The sequence below is a fragment of the Ananas comosus genome, linkage group 21, assembly GCF_001540865.1.
Source record: "Ananas comosus cultivar F153 linkage group 21, ASM154086v1, whole genome shotgun sequence".
Lineage (NCBI taxonomy): Eukaryota > Viridiplantae > Streptophyta > Magnoliopsida > Poales > Bromeliaceae > Ananas > Ananas comosus.
The window spans coordinates 3,814,999-3,831,294 of record NC_033641.1 but is presented as its reverse complement, the minus strand read 5'-3'; positions in this window follow the sequence as shown (position 1 = coordinate 3,831,294).

Sequence of the window (16,296 nt, the reverse complement as noted above, 5' to 3'; positions counted from 1 at the left end):
GATCTCATTTCTTTTTTCAAGTACTACTTGAAACCCGTATTCTAAACCCATAACCAAGTACTATAAATCCATAACCAAGTATTCTAAACCTATACCAGGTACTCCAAACCATATACCAGGTACCCTAAACCAGGTATCCGAACCCAATACCAAATACCAAGTACTCCAAAACCCATACACCCTAAATCAAGTACTTGAACCTATATCAAGTACCTACTCTAAATACTTGAACCACATACCAAGTACCCAAGTATTCCATACCAAGTACTTGAACCACATACCCAGTATTCCAACCCATATACCAGAACCAAATACCAAATACAACATACCAAATACCAAGTACCACACACCAAGTACTTGAACCTATACCAAGTACCTACTCCAAATACTTGAACCAAGTACCAAGTACCGAGTACTTGAACCAAATACCAAGTACTCCAAATACCTGAACCAAATACCAAGTACCAAGTCTTGAACCAAATACCAAGTACTCCAAATATCTGAACCAAATACCTAAACCAAGTACCAAGTACTTAAACCACATACCAAATACCCCAAACCAAATATTAAGTACTTGAACCACATACCAAGTACCCCAAACCAAATACTAAGTACTTGAACCACATACCAAGTACCCCAAACCAAATACTAAGTACTTGAACTACATATACCTAGAGTAAAAATCGAATATCGACTACCCCTAATACATATACTTAGGGCTAAGTCAATCGCCTTAGCACATATACTAAGGCAAAACATCTCTAAATCGACAGAGTTCTAAATTATACACTTAAAATTCAGTCAAATGATATCAAGTTCATTCGAACTCTAACACATATACTTAGAGTTCATCCGACTAACCTTAACACATATCCTTAGGGTCTAGTCAACCTTTTGCTCTAGCACATACACCTAGAGTAGAAGTCAAACCAAGCTCGACTAGTCCTAACACATATACTTCCAGTTAGCCTTTTGCTCTAGCATATCTACCTAGAGTGAAATCCATACCCGATCGAGTTCTAATATATATACTTAGAACTCATGAAATCAAATCCGGCGAACCCTAATGCAATACCATAGGCCTTAGTCAGATCTTCACTCTAGCACATATAACTAGAGTGAAAAATATATTAAACTCGGTTAATCTTGATACATACACTCAGGAATTAGTCACTCTCTACTTTCGGGTAATATCAAATCCGACCTACCTCAATATATATACTTGGGGTTTGGTCACTCTAAGACATATACTTAGAGCCAATTAAACTCTAATACATAGAGTTTAATATCGACTACGTCTTAACACATATACGTAGGACCTAGTCAATCTTAAATCCAACTGAATCCTAATACATATACTTGGGATTCAATAAACCGAGATACGATTCATCTCATCCAATCTATAAGGGTCTCTTAATCGAAGGTGCCTCAATGCCACGGGGGTAATTAACAATAGATGCTTGCATCTATTGGAAGCCATGGATCCGCAATACCTGATACCCATATATACATATACATCCAATACCAATCTGGATCATGAATACTACCCCACGGCCCAAAATCCATCGACCGTGCGAGGTGCGTCATTCGTGGTGGCAGACAGTAATATACCCAACCCCTCTCCCCTTCACAGCACACTCTCCTCTCCCTCTCATTTCCCTCTCTCTCTCTAGAAGGCTTGACCTAGAGCAAGGAGAAGAAGGAGAAGAAGACTTTGGAGAGGGTTTTGGAGGGTTTGAAGGCTTTAGAAGCTTTCCAACAAGGAGGACTTGCAAGAGCTTGGGCTAAGGTGAGTTGTTTTGCAAGAACACCTCTAAGGTTAGGATTTATACTCTAAGTTTTAGAGTTTTGGTCTCTTTAGAGACTTTAGAAGTTGGATAGAGCCTTGAACACCATGAAAATATGGTTTTCTCAAGGTGCTCTCATGGTGGATTGTTAGAATCCAAAGTAGATGCCCTAGAAATGGTTCTAGAGGCTTGGTAATAGTATTAAAGAGTTTCCTAAATGATTCTAAGCTATCATTTGCTTAGAGATAAGATCAATCTAGGAGAAATTTGAATATGGCATTGTTAGGGCATGGATTTTGGGGCTTTTGCCTTTGGGTGTTTTCAAGACAAATTGACCTCTTGGAAACCTAATTGGGGGTATTCCCGATGCATGGGACAACTCCGTTTAACGTTACGAAATGGTTAAGCAAGAGATCTTGTATATAGGGCATAATTTGGCTTTATTTTGGGTTTAGGTCACGGGAGAGGCGTCTTAAAATCACGAGAGTCGAACTACAACCCATCTACTATATTCAAGGTGGGGGGTGCACGCCGGAATCATCAGATTCCCCTTTATGTCTATTTCATCTTTTATTGAGCATGTTGATGTATAGTCATTCATGCATAGTAGGGATAAATTACATGTGAACTTTGGTTTGATTTCATTTACATGCTTCTAACGTAGTTGAATATAGAGAATGATAGAACCATAATGGACATAGATGGTAGAACCCTAAAGTTGTATGAATGTGAGACTTGGACTTGGACAATAGAAAACAAAGTTGACATTGACAATAGAGACATGAATGGTATTGAGAAATTGGTTGTTAAATATAGTTTAACCGTAGTGACATTGTGACAAGTATGATTTGGAAAGTAGCATGATCATATAGGTAGAAACCTATTGTGACAATGGCATGGTGACTAGTGGCTATGGATCCTCAAGTTGAGGATTGGATCGATACTCACATTAACTAGGCTTGAGGGAGGTAGCTCTTCCTCAAGCGGTGTACTCCGGAGTGTAGACACCACGGGAAAAGTACCCCATTTACGAACCCTCGGGTGGTTGAGCCTAAGGCTGTAGCACACTGGACCTTTGTAAAGTGCGAGGTTCGAGTGTTCGATTTGTATTCCGAACTTTTCCACACTTGGTGGAGGGCCGTCGATGGTATACCGGTCTAAAAGTTCGATCTCGAGAGTTTTGGCTGAGTCTTGAGAGTTTTACTCTCGGAGACCGGTCCCTGATAGGAGAGACCGGTCCCCCAGCGAACAGTGCTGCGTAGCCGGCGAGGCAACCGGTCCCTGGCAGGCGAGACCGGTTCCCGAGCGCGTTCTCGCAGTGAGAGACCGGTTCCCGAATGCTAGATTTTCGGGTTCGCAGCGAGAGACCGGTCCCTGCTGGGGAGAGACCGGTCCCTCTGGGCGGAAACTGCCCAGTCCGGGCTGATGTAAATTTGACTTTTTGAGGGGCCTAGCTGGATTTTGTTACCTTAGAGGCTATAGGCAGCCTCTCCTCCCCTCTCACTCTCATTTTCTCTCCCTCACACTCTTCCTACACTTCTAGAGAGAGAAAGGGAATAGGAGAAGAAGGAGAAGAAGAGGAGAAGAGCTTGCATAGAGGCCTTGGAGCATCACCTTCTTCCTCATTTCTCACCTTTGGTGGCTTTGCACTTGCGGTTGGAGCTTTGTGAAGGATCAAACCTCAACCCTACTTGGTTTTGAGCTTGGATTGGAGCTTCTCTTGAGGTTGGTAGCTTATAATCCCCATTTAATACATGTATTTCTAGGTTTTATTAGATGAAACCCTAGATTTTGGGATTTAGGGTTTATTTTGGGGGTTTTTGGATTTGAGGGTTATGAGACCTAATTGATGGGTTTGGAACCTTTATATAGGTTAGATTGGAAGACCTCTACCTTCCATTTGAGGATTTAGAGAGGGTTTTCCACTTGAGGTGAGTTTTTCCCAACCCTAGCTTGAGTTGGTTAATGATTGAGCTATTCGCTCTTCGTTTCGTTTGGGTGACCCTATTTTTGATGTTTCTAGGGTACTAGGGAGCTTGTGGATATCTTCGTTCGGCGAAACGAAGAAGTCGATTCTTTCGGTGGGTTTGGCTTCATGAAAATGGGGCGAAATGGCCCCTATGCTCCTTCTACTTGTTGTAAATTATTTTTAAGTTCATTTCTATGCTAAATGGGAATTATATGAATTTTAGAGCACTTAAAATGCATGCCTTGTGTATTATGAAAATTTCCCTATATAGTAGAGCTATATGAGTAGAATGCATGCATACGGAAGAAGTGTTGATTTTGCAAGTGAAAAATACATCTCTTATGAGGATCATGACTTGGAATATGTACCTTGGAATATAGTTGCCATGTTTTGTCATAGAGAGCAAGAGTGTCATAAAGGGGCACTTGAAACTAGTAAACTATGAAACTGCAATATAGAGACATATTGATAGGCCACTACATATCTGCTATATTCCATGTTAGAGACATGATGACATAGGGATAGGCCATTGAGATACTTGACACATTCCATGTTATTAGACATGAGGGCTTGGTACTTGCGACGGATCGTTTGACTACTTGCCATTGTGCTCATTCGCACATGCTTGTGAGGGTCGCTCCCTACAAGCCGGCACTCCGGAGATGGCCATCGCGATTCATATTCGCCGTGCGGGATTGGGCGCCGAAGTGGATTGCCGTGGGCCAGGCTCATTCCTAGGGTGGGGATGATGACTACCACGGGGCCATTAGGCTCGGCACCGGCCAGACAGCCTACGGGTGGGTCTCAGGGCCATAGACAGCCTTCGGGTGGGTCTCTTCAGATTTGACTTGAGTATTCATCTTGACATGTGGACAGATGATGACTTAGAGTATTACTTGGACACTGACTAGAATAGTAGACAACGGAACTTTACTATTTCGCATTGTGAACATCATGATAGTGTGAGACCTTTACTTCATGCATAGTTGCTTTCATACTTATGCTATTTATACTAAGTAAAGATATCATGTTGTAGTAAGTTACCATTTTACTTGCCTTTCGCTTTCCTACATGTATAGTCACTGACATCTTTTGTAGCTTTGGGCCTTGTGGTGCATTCACTGAAGTCAGTAATTGCCCACTGGGAACTATTTTTAATAGTTCTCACGCCCCTGTTTTATGGTTTACTTTTCAGAGCCTTCGGCACCGGCGGAGGCGCGGGATCGCGGCAAGGGGATCGCTTAGTTAGCGAGCGAGGAGCGGTACTTTGCCTAGGTGGTTTACTCTTTCTTTTGTAGCTGAGAGAGTGAGAGGTTTTGTATCCATGTATAGAGACCACCTATGTATCTACCTATAGCACTTGTATCTGGGATTTCCTTGTATTACTTCATGTTTTATTTAGTGGATTTACAGTTTTACCTTATCCTTTGTTGTAGCATTTAGATATTTATATTGCTCTGATACTCCTAGATGTCTTGTATTATTGCTTTCCTTATTGTTGTTTTTAGACGCCTTATACGTTTTAGACGTATGGCGGGTCTGGGCACGCGCCGGGCGGGCTTCCGCTGGGTCCCGGGGCGTGACAAAGGCCTCCCCTGGTAGACGGGAATTATGATGGTGAGTTTTGGGGTTAACAAGGTTAACCGGCAAGATTGGGTAAAGGCCAAAGTACAGTTATGGAACAAGCATGCATGCATGAGCATTCTATTTTTGATTATATATCCACTGACATCTTTCTTGCAGGTATAGTATTAGCATTAGCATTGGTTACCGTTTTCCTTTCCTTTGAAATACTTATGCTTGAATAGACCTAGTGGGTAAGTCGGCGAGGTCGATTGCCGAACCCACTGGGAACTTCGTTATAGTTCTCACACCACTAACCCTACAGGTCCGAGCGTGAGCGGGGCGGTGGAGGACCGAGGCAAGGGTATTGCGCCATAGCTAGTGGCCACCGGGACTTATGCATTAGTCATTCCTTTTGCCTACATGTATCAACTTTTATTTTGTTGATTTAGAATTGTAGAGTTGAAAACATATCATGTATTTTGGGGAATGACAAAAATGTAAAGAATTATGGTTGAATGGAAAAAGATGTAATAGTTTTAGTTCACTTGTATTTGGTTTAAATCTAATCAAATATCATGTATGGTTGTATGTTTAGCTTAGAGCTTTCGCTTTCGTTGTTGCTTGTCCTCGTGCAAGCCTTGTATAATTGCAAATCACCTTGTTGATTACTTAATTACACTTGTTGTTAGAGCCTTGGGCAGACAGGAGAGATGCTGTCCGTTCGGCGTCTATTGACGTGACCCTAACCCGACCAAATTGGTGGGGATTGGGGCGTGACAGTCCAAATGCCACTCTTTAAGTTCATTTACATGTCCAAGTTCATCTTTTGTTCTTTGGCACTATAGGATTCCATGTCAAGACCCAATCCTCATGTGTCCACTAAATTAAGTGCTCAACTCACTATATGATTTCTACTATGGAAACATACAATGAATTGAAGTACAACTACTTAACATAACCTATAATGCATGCTAACAATATATGAACATATACTATAATAAAATAACTCAGATATAGGAAGAAGTTCAACTGTTTCGGGATGGACACCCGCTACCTTCTGGTGATGCCACGAAGCTAGACTCCAACTTTCGTAATTTTTCGCCGCCTATCTCTTTCGACTACGGCAAACGAAGCCAAAAATAGGCTTTTCTTTAATATCTTCGCGCCGACTCGTTGGATCGCCGAACCGAGTTCACCAACGCGTTCGATTACCTAGCAGATAGGTATAAAAGAGATCAATCCCAACTCTAGATCTCTATTTTACAAAACCCTCTTTGGAACCCTAGATTGCAACTATTGCAAGAATACACTATAAAGCTTTATGATTCAAGCAATAATCATCTACTTAGTGTCACGCCCCGAGCCCGCCTCTTTGGTCGGATTCGGGCACGCCAACAGACCGCCGAACGGACAGGGTTTCCCCTGTACCGCGGACAGAGTCTCCCCTGTACGTTCAAGGCGTCGCAATCAATACAATGTATGAAGTTCCAACCAGGAACACATTTCAACCAAAGATTGCATAAGGAAGTATCAAAAACATAAATCTACTTGCTATTACAAGCATTCACCTCAGATATTACATTTTACATTCCACATTACATTCTTTTACATTGATCCTCAACTTCCAATTATACAATCTAGTTCTTAACATACTTATTACAACATTGTTCTTACAATTATCACATTTCTGGTTGTTTGCATTTTATACCCCTAAGAAGCCGACTCAGGGTGCTGCTATCTGGTCTCAGTGGTAGGGCGCTACCTATGGAGCTACGCCCTTGCCTCGCGCCGCCGCGCCGCTCACGTGTGAACCTGTAACACCCCGAAATAACGTGGGGTGAGAACTAACTCCATAGTTCCCAGTGGGTACGGCCACCCAAGGGAAGAGCTCGAACATACAGCGTGCGGCAGGAGGCAAACAAACATGTTAGTCAATAGAAATATGAGTATGAATATCAGTAAATCATCGCAATCTACATACCAATTGCTTTTTGCCTCACAACATGCATATGCAATTATGCAACTTCATATAGTAGAATTTAATTGCTTCTACAGCTTTTAATTCTTATCCCATTACTTGTTACTTTTTTACTATCAATTCCTTCCACTTTACCTAGCTATTAGTTAGCATTAACCTTTCTTATCTTATTTGACTTTGTCCCTGTTCTTTACAATTAGCCTTTCTTATTTCTTGATTTTTTCCCTTTTTGTCCGTTCTTATATTCTTCGCTTAACAAAGGGTATCCAATGCTTAGTATTTATACAACCTTAGCCGTTTTCTTATTGTTGATTATTTCATCTTTATTCGTTACGCTTGTACTAAGGGGTAACTGCACAAGGCCTGGTAGTAATTATTAGTACACCCAATAGCCTTTCTTTTCGTAAACACAGTACTTTACCGGGTTAGCCAACTTTTGCCATCCGACGTCGTCTGGAGTCAATGCAACTGCGGATAGTCCGGGGCGCGTGCGGTCCGGCCGTCGATGTGAAGGAAAACTCTCCACATGCACCGTGCAGCCTTCATCAGCAAAGCGACAGCGGGGCGGCCGCACACCGGTCGCCGCCAGAGCTGCGGTACACCCGTGGTCAGGGATCCCCGCGTGTGGGAGAGAATGCCCGCTACGGGAGCGCGCGGAGCCGAGAGTGCGCGCGAGAGGGAGGAGGACAGACTGCACATGCACGCTGATGGCGCGGTGGGGGGGCGATTTGTTCTTCGGCTCAGTTAAGCGAGCCGGGGAGAGTTGTCGAGGAGGAACGAGGGGGGGACGCCAATGCAACCCGGCCAAGAACTAATCGAGCTTGTATGCGCAGGGCGCAGGGCGCGGAGGGGCTAGCAGCCAGGGATTCAAATGGAATCCATTTACATGTACCTCAAGGGGGGTTCTCACTCCTAGTGGGGAGCGGTGGGCTATCATGTCCAGAGACTTAACTCAACTTAAGTGTCATACATTAGTTTCGAATGTCAGGTAATCTTTAGCCTAGTGTTCATGATCACTGAGCCGAGACAGGTCTTTGAGTGACCCGGGGGTGTAAGGAGTTTGAACTCTAAGTTTCCTATATCAATTACATTTACAACCTTAGGTTTATTTGACTTCTAGTTCAATGCCAACATCATTTTTCTGTGTTTTCCGATTGGTGCCAGCCCTATGGAATTATACTTGACAGCGCACTCTGGAATAACCTTGTCATCGACACTAGGTTTTTAAATTATTACTGTTTGTTTAACCTATGTCCTTGCACTAGGTCAATGCCCACCGATCTATAGGTTGCCCAAATTTATAGTCAAACTTACACACATCCTTTAGAGAGAGTGCGTGAGAGATTATGCCATGCATTCCCTACTTTAATGTCATTTTAACATATCTCACAATATGGATCATATACATTAGCTCATTATGTTTACTTAACATATCACTCTACTACATGCTTTTAACTATTTTTACTCAGCTTTCATCAAACATTTTCTATGAAACATGTCACAAGCATTAGCTTAGTGTTCCTTACATTAATGTCAAATGCAAACTTTTAGCATTCTATTTATGACAACAATACATTGTGCTACAAACAAATGCATCTATTCATGTTACTGAAAATTTAACTCCCATACATTTATCTAGCATATGTCTTTAACATACCTCCTTTAGCGTTTTAGCTCTTACCATCACTACAGCACTTTACATACATTTTACTTTAGCATCACTAGCTGCATTGTCGTTATATGCAATTTATAGCATCATTATGTTACATTCTTAATTTAGCAATTCTTATTATATTATTCTTTAACTTACATCTCTATCATAGCAGCATAGTGAAACAACAACTACACATCTTGGCATGAAAGGCCGACCTTAGTTCGCTTCGGTAAAACACAACCCAGCCACCTTAAGCGTTCCGATTGCTTGCTCACTTCAATGCCTCCGACCGCGGCTACCACGGACTCGTTCGGCTCGAACTCTCGCGCGACCACCGCAAGCCGCCACCAATCCGCATCGCGTCCTGTTCGGGAGTTTATTCCCCGACACCACGATGCTCCGATTCATTGTTCACATGATTTTTTGGAGGCTTAATCCACCGCGTGCCTGCGGCTTATCTGTACCAATAAACAGATTGTTTCCGTCAATAACTTCGCTGTACGCCGTGCGGATTGTCGAATCGAGCGCACCAACGCGTTCCGTTACGCCCTCATTAGGTTTTATATGGTTTTTTTTCAATTCGAATCCAAAACCCCTCACAAGCAAAAGCCCCTCTTTGGAGCCCTAGATGCAATTAGTAGCAATAATCTCCAATTCAATATCAATGAATCAATGCATAAACCATCTATTTAAGCATCCATGGGTTCCAACTAAATCCATTCTTATTTTGAGATATAACCATGCCGTGAAAATCTACATTGAGAGCTTCAAGAAGCTAAACGTCCATCTTAAGCTTTTCAAAACGCAAGGAAGGAAGAGAAGAGGATGAAGCTCATCTCCTTGTCTCTTCTCATCCAATATCTCTCCTCCTTTGATCCACTTTCTAGAGAGAGGGAGAGAAGCATTTCTAGAGAAGGAGAGTTCCTCCTCAACACATTACTGTGTGTGTGTGTAGTGTAAAAGAGGAAGAAGAAAGAGCCCATACATTAGCCAACTTCCCCCAATTTAACAACATTGCCATCACAAGCCCAAACTCGGCATATTTCGGGGTTGCTGGACGTCCTTGTGCGGTGAGAGACCGGTCCCCCCAAAGCCCGAATTCCAAGACTTAGCCAATTTTCAGTCATTTTCCCGCCTTATCCTTTTTCCTCCGGTTTTTCGCGGTCGTTTTCGCCTCGTTTGACGCTCTCGTTTCTTTCAAATCGAACCGAGACTCTCACCCATATTTTCAAGCAATTTTCATCAATCTTTTTCATACCACGCTAAGGCCGGTTTAGTCCATGGTCTAACATGCTTCTCCGGGTCCGTTTTCGCTGCCCTATGCTTCACGAAGCACCCGAGATGCTACCGAACTTCGCCGGAAACGATTTAATGGCTTTTTCTAAGACTAACATACATCGTAACTCATTGAATTAGAAGTTCGGTATATTAACACTTAGTACTTCAAAGGGTTTCTAATTAAACCAATCAAGAGTTTTAAAAATGAAACCGCTAGAAATCTACCATTTAAAGCTCCAAGACTTTACCTCTCACACCCTCCTTCCAAGCCCAATGAAAGAAGAAGAGAAATAAAAGATCCACTTCCCAAGCTTTTAATCTCCACCAGTCCTCCTCTTAGAATCAACCCTTGGAGAAGAGCTTCTAGAGCAGAAAAGGGAGAAAAAATTAAAAGCTATTAATTATGAGATTTTTCTACAGAATTTTAATGTAAATTTAAGTGTATATTATTTGTATATAATTAGGGAGGAAAAATTAAAAAGCTAATTGCCCTTGAATATATCTACAAATTGCTATTAGAAATATTATAGCTTGTAATTTATATATTTTAAATTTTATATATGATATTTGCCATGTATCATTTTCCTATTGGATTTGATCACCAGGGAGAACGTGGAAGGTGTAAGTGACTGGAGTTGCATGCATGTGAAGTGAACTGTGCATGCTATCACCAAATAAAATTTAATTGAATATATTGTTTCAATAAATTTATTATTTACTGCTTTGTGTGTGTGTGTGTGTGTGTGTGTGTGTACGTATATATTTATTTATTTACATGATCCTGATAATCTGACACTAGCTTTGTTCAATTCGTTCCTTAATTTCCTTTTCCTCTCTATCTTATAATAAAAAATTAGTAGAAATTTGACATAAATCCTAACAAGTAAAGGTTTTACAGATGCCCAAAGTACAACCCTAACCTACTTGTTAACCGGGTATGTGATTGGGCGCTCGCCCTCAAGATCACGACCGCCGCAGCCGATTGAGAACCTACAGAAGCGCCAACCCCTCGGCGGCGAGGAGGGTTTGGAACCCCTCGCCCAAAGTAAAATCATCAATTGAATTTGCAATTATGTAAAAATTAAATTAAAATATTGCTTAGACTAATATGATTCAGTGGAAATCAATTGTTTAATATTTAATTAGAGCGGGATTCGGTGATTTAATTAGAGCATAATTCGTAATTAAATCCTATGCGTTTCGGATTCATTATACAACTAGTGAAGAGTCCCGCGCTTTGCAGCGGGTAGAAACTGTAATAGTAATTAATAATAATAAAATATTAAATATTTTTTTGTGTATCTCACTTGGTACATCTACCAACGATGAAGAGAGAGAGTAAAATAGCTCATTCTAAATAAAAATTAAATGAGAGAAGAGACGTATGTTGAGAGAGAGAGAATAAAATGGGGGAGATGAGAAGACGTATGTTTGGAGAGAGAGAGAGTAAAATGGCTCATTCTAAATAAAAATTGAATTGGGGAGATGAAGAGACGTATGTTGAGAGAGAATGAGTAAAATGGCTTATTCTAAATAAAAATTAAATGGGGGAGATGAAGAGACGTATGTTGAGAGAGAATAAAATGGCTCATTCTAAATTAAAAAAATTTTAAAATTAGGAGGTTATGACACATCAGATTCAAACATTAAGGATTTATAAAGAGTAACTAGTGTAGTGACCTGCGCGATGCAGCTGGTAGATTTATTATAATCATTTAAAATTTATTCTATAAGTTATTTTGTAGAGAGTAGAACACATTTACTTTAAAAATATTAGTAATTTTAAAGTATATTGAAAAATATGAAGAATTTTTTTTGAATATTCTAATTTTTAACACTGAAGCATAACGATAAATATCAAACCACATTTATTTCCGAAAACTTTATATAGATGTCTTATTATATAGGTAGTGATGTGTAGGTTTAATCAGAAATAACANCATCCCTTAATCTAAGGGCCAAAAACTTACAAGTACCAATGACTTGGTACTTTTAAAAACATAGGAGCTCAATTATATATATATATATATAGAATTAAGCTGGAATCTATTACTATATATTACTATATACTAAAGTAGAACCCTTAATGAACCCTATGTGAAAAGCTGATACGTGGTACTTTATATGTTTGCCACGTGTCAAGCTCAAATATAGATTTTTTATTTTAGAAACAAAAATAGATTTTTTAAGAAAATAATATCTTTTACTATATAGAAAATCTACGTGTCAAGCTCAAATATAAATTTTCTATTTTAGAGAATATTTCAAAGTCACCTATAATTATGTTGTGCGGATATTACTACTTTAGGGAATATGACTATTTTAGAAAAAATAAAATTAAATTTTTTAAGGAAATAGTATCTTTTACAATATTATTAAAAATCATCTATAATGAATGAAGGAGATTTTATTTCAAAGTCACCTATAATTATTAAATTCAAATGGTAGGTGGATTAATGAGATATTTGAGAAATTCACGGATATTGTGCGGATATTACTACTTTAGGGAATATGACTATTTTAGGAAAAATAAAATTAAATTTTTTAAGGAAATAGTATCTTTTACAATATTATTAAAAATCATCTATAATGAAGAAAATTTTATTTCAAAGTCACCTATAATTATGTTGTGCGGATATTACTACTTTAGGGAATATGACTATTTTAGAAAAAATAAAATTAAAATTTTTAAGGAAATAGTATCTTTTACAATATTATTAAAAATCATCTATAATGAATGAAGGAGATTTTATTTCAAAGTCACCTATAATTATTAAATTCAAATGGTAGGTGGATTAATGAGTATTTGAGAAATTCACGGATATTACGTTGCAAAAGAATTGGCGGGTGCGGATATTACGCGTTATAAGAAAAATATTTATCTTTATTTGGGAATAAATTATTACTTAGTTAATTATTTGAAATGATTGGTTGAATAGTAGGTGGATTAATGAGATATTTGAGAAATTCACGGATATTATGTTGCGAAAGAATTAATGGGTGCGGATATTACGTGTGAGAAGGAAATATTTAAGAAACACGTAGATAGAAAATATGATATAAATGCGAAGGTAATATTGCCACAAAAAGTAACAGATNGTGCGGATATTACGTGTGAGAAGGAAATATTTAAGAAACACGTAGATAGAAAATATGATATAAATGCGAAGGTAATATTGCCACAAAAAGTAACAGATAATTTTATTTTCAACTAGTGTAGTGACCCGCGCGATGCAGTGGGTAGATTTATTATAATCATTTAAAATTTATTCTATAAGTTATTTTGTAGAGAGTAGAACATATTTACTTTAAAAATATTAGTAATTTTAAAGTATATTGAAAAATATAAAGAATTTTTTTTGAATATTCTAATTTTTAACACTGAAGCATAACGATAAATATCAAACCATATTTATTTCCGAAAACTTTATATAGATGTCTTATTATATAGGTAGTGATGTGTAGGTTTAATCAGAAATAACAGAAAATATATTTAACAAACCTGAAGAGAACTTGATCAAATATTTTGCTAAAAAATAAATATAAGAAACAATTTGAAGACGGCTTCAGAAATCAACATAAAAAAGGCTTATTAAAGCCCAAGGTAAAATGACAGACTATACTAAACAAATTCGACAACTAAGAACTTTATTTTTTTGTTTAGTGTAAAATTACTTTGTAGATGGTAGCCATTAACACTACACTAAAGTTGACATGAACATCAAACTTCTGATTTCAGATGTTCATCTAACTGATCTCTAATTAAAGAAGTTTCTGCAAATTGAAATTAGTCCTCAAATTCTTTGAAAATTTTATATTAGTCCTCATGTTTAAGCATTTCTACTTTGCCAATTCAATTTTTATTAAATAATTACTCATAAAAAAAATTAAAGGAATGGACTAAAAGTTGAGACTTAATGGAAGGGGCCAAGGACTAATGCAATTCATTGTAAATAGTACAAAAAAGATATTCAAAGCTAAGGTTACCTCAGTCTTCTTGTTTCCCAAAATTACATCTGTCTGGATGAGCTAATCACCAACAATGAGATTGTAATCCTCATCAGTATCCAAGAATGCATAGCTAGTGCAAACAATAACCACCGCTCTCGAATCCTTCGTCCAACGAAATATTTTGTAAAAAATAGTAAAATAAACATGCCGAAAAGAGAACAATCGACATCCAAACCAAAAAAAAGAGAGAAAAAATCTCCTCTTGTTACATCATAGTCAACATTGCATTCCATGGCGACGCCCCAGATATGATCAAAGGTTGATGAGTCTACTGCAAGAATAAAATCATGCCCAGATTCATAAACTCGATAACCACTGACCGTCCCTAGCACACGCGACAAATAGCTTGATGTTTGGTATCCAAGGTTCCAAGTTTGAAGCCTAGTTGTTTTCATAAAAAATAAGTGCATGGCAAGTTACCTTTCTTTCAAAAACAACATTAGAACCTACATCACTTTGGGTACGTCGTGGGTGAAAATGAGGCCGACCTTCAAGAACCTGCACACTTTCTAGAGACTGAAATTGCCATTTGAAGAAATGTCCACAATATTCACCAGCTCATCATGCTAGTAGAATGCCCATATCTTAGGGAAAAAAGGATGATTGTCAGTACACAATTTCTGAGGTTTTGTGTAATCAATTACTTTGATAACCACTGCAAAAAAGGAATGGATTAAAAGTGAATCTTTTACATCAGTTATTACTCTAATTAACATGACCATTTGTCCCAAAAACAAATGAGAATTTTCAGTTCATTTGTAGAATTCAGTAGATAACTTTGTCAAAATATGCGAACCAAAAAGTAAATATCAGATTGATATACGAACACACCATAAAAAAACATCGGATTTTGTACGCAAAAGAATATAGCATTTTACAGTTGTTTATTACCTCTCTACTATGGTAAATAAATTAGATGGGAATCTATTTGTATCATGTGACTTGATTTGTAACAATAAAATATAGAATATTTAACCCTATTATTTACTGGTAAAGATTTACAGATAAGTATTCAGCAATGTGAGATGAGATATAGCTTGATGTTAAATCTTCTGAACTAAGTGTGCCAATATATTTCAATCAATATGCTGCTTTTATTCGCATTAAACTAAATGTAATTGCAGACATTCGATCAAAATCAGCAAACATTAATAGCAATAATCAAATTAATTTTCAAAAACCAGCAACATCAACCCTGGTTCATCGCTGAAAAAAATATGTAGGCTCTAGATTATTAAACAAACACTGGTAGGTGAGTAACATCTCTAGAAAAAAAATGAAAGCAAAAGTGATATATGATATAAAGGAACAGAGATGTTAACTACCTGAACATATAATTTCCTACTTTGAGGGCCTTTATCTTCATCCCCTCCCTAAGATGAAAGACAGATTAAGATACTGATAAGATAACCTTTTTAATTATTATGTACATATTACAGCTGTTTAAATAAAATTATAAGGCTAAGTATATTGTGAGCAAACAATTATAAACATTCTTGTACTGAAAGAAATGTTTAACTTCTTTGGCAATTCTTTCCTAAAGATTTGATCGAAAAGTGAGTTAAATCCATAAGAAAAGATAATTTATCATATCTTGGATATGGATTTGGTACCTCAATATACAAATCATAGAGATCACAGATTCTGTCTTCTAGAGTAGCATCCATGCGATACTTCCCTTTTAGATCTTTTCTCACATTGCTATTAATGCCTTCCTGAAAATCGTCAGCTGAACCATCCAGTTGTTCAGATGCCTTGTGAAGCAAAGACATACTCCAATATTATGAACACTCAGGTCGAAAAATAAGATAATTGTATAGCTATATGGTTTAATTCCCCTCAGAATTTCTTTTTTTTACATGTATACTCATAAAGGTATTTCATCCGATACAAAATTCCCCTTTAAATTGGCTGATTCCACAACTTAAGATTAGGGAACTTTTTGTATCATAGTGCACTTTTGAAGTGCATATATAAAAATTCAGATTTCTAGGGAATATATATGTATAAAATGATTTTGCTGGGATATAAATATGAAAATCTTGTATAATAA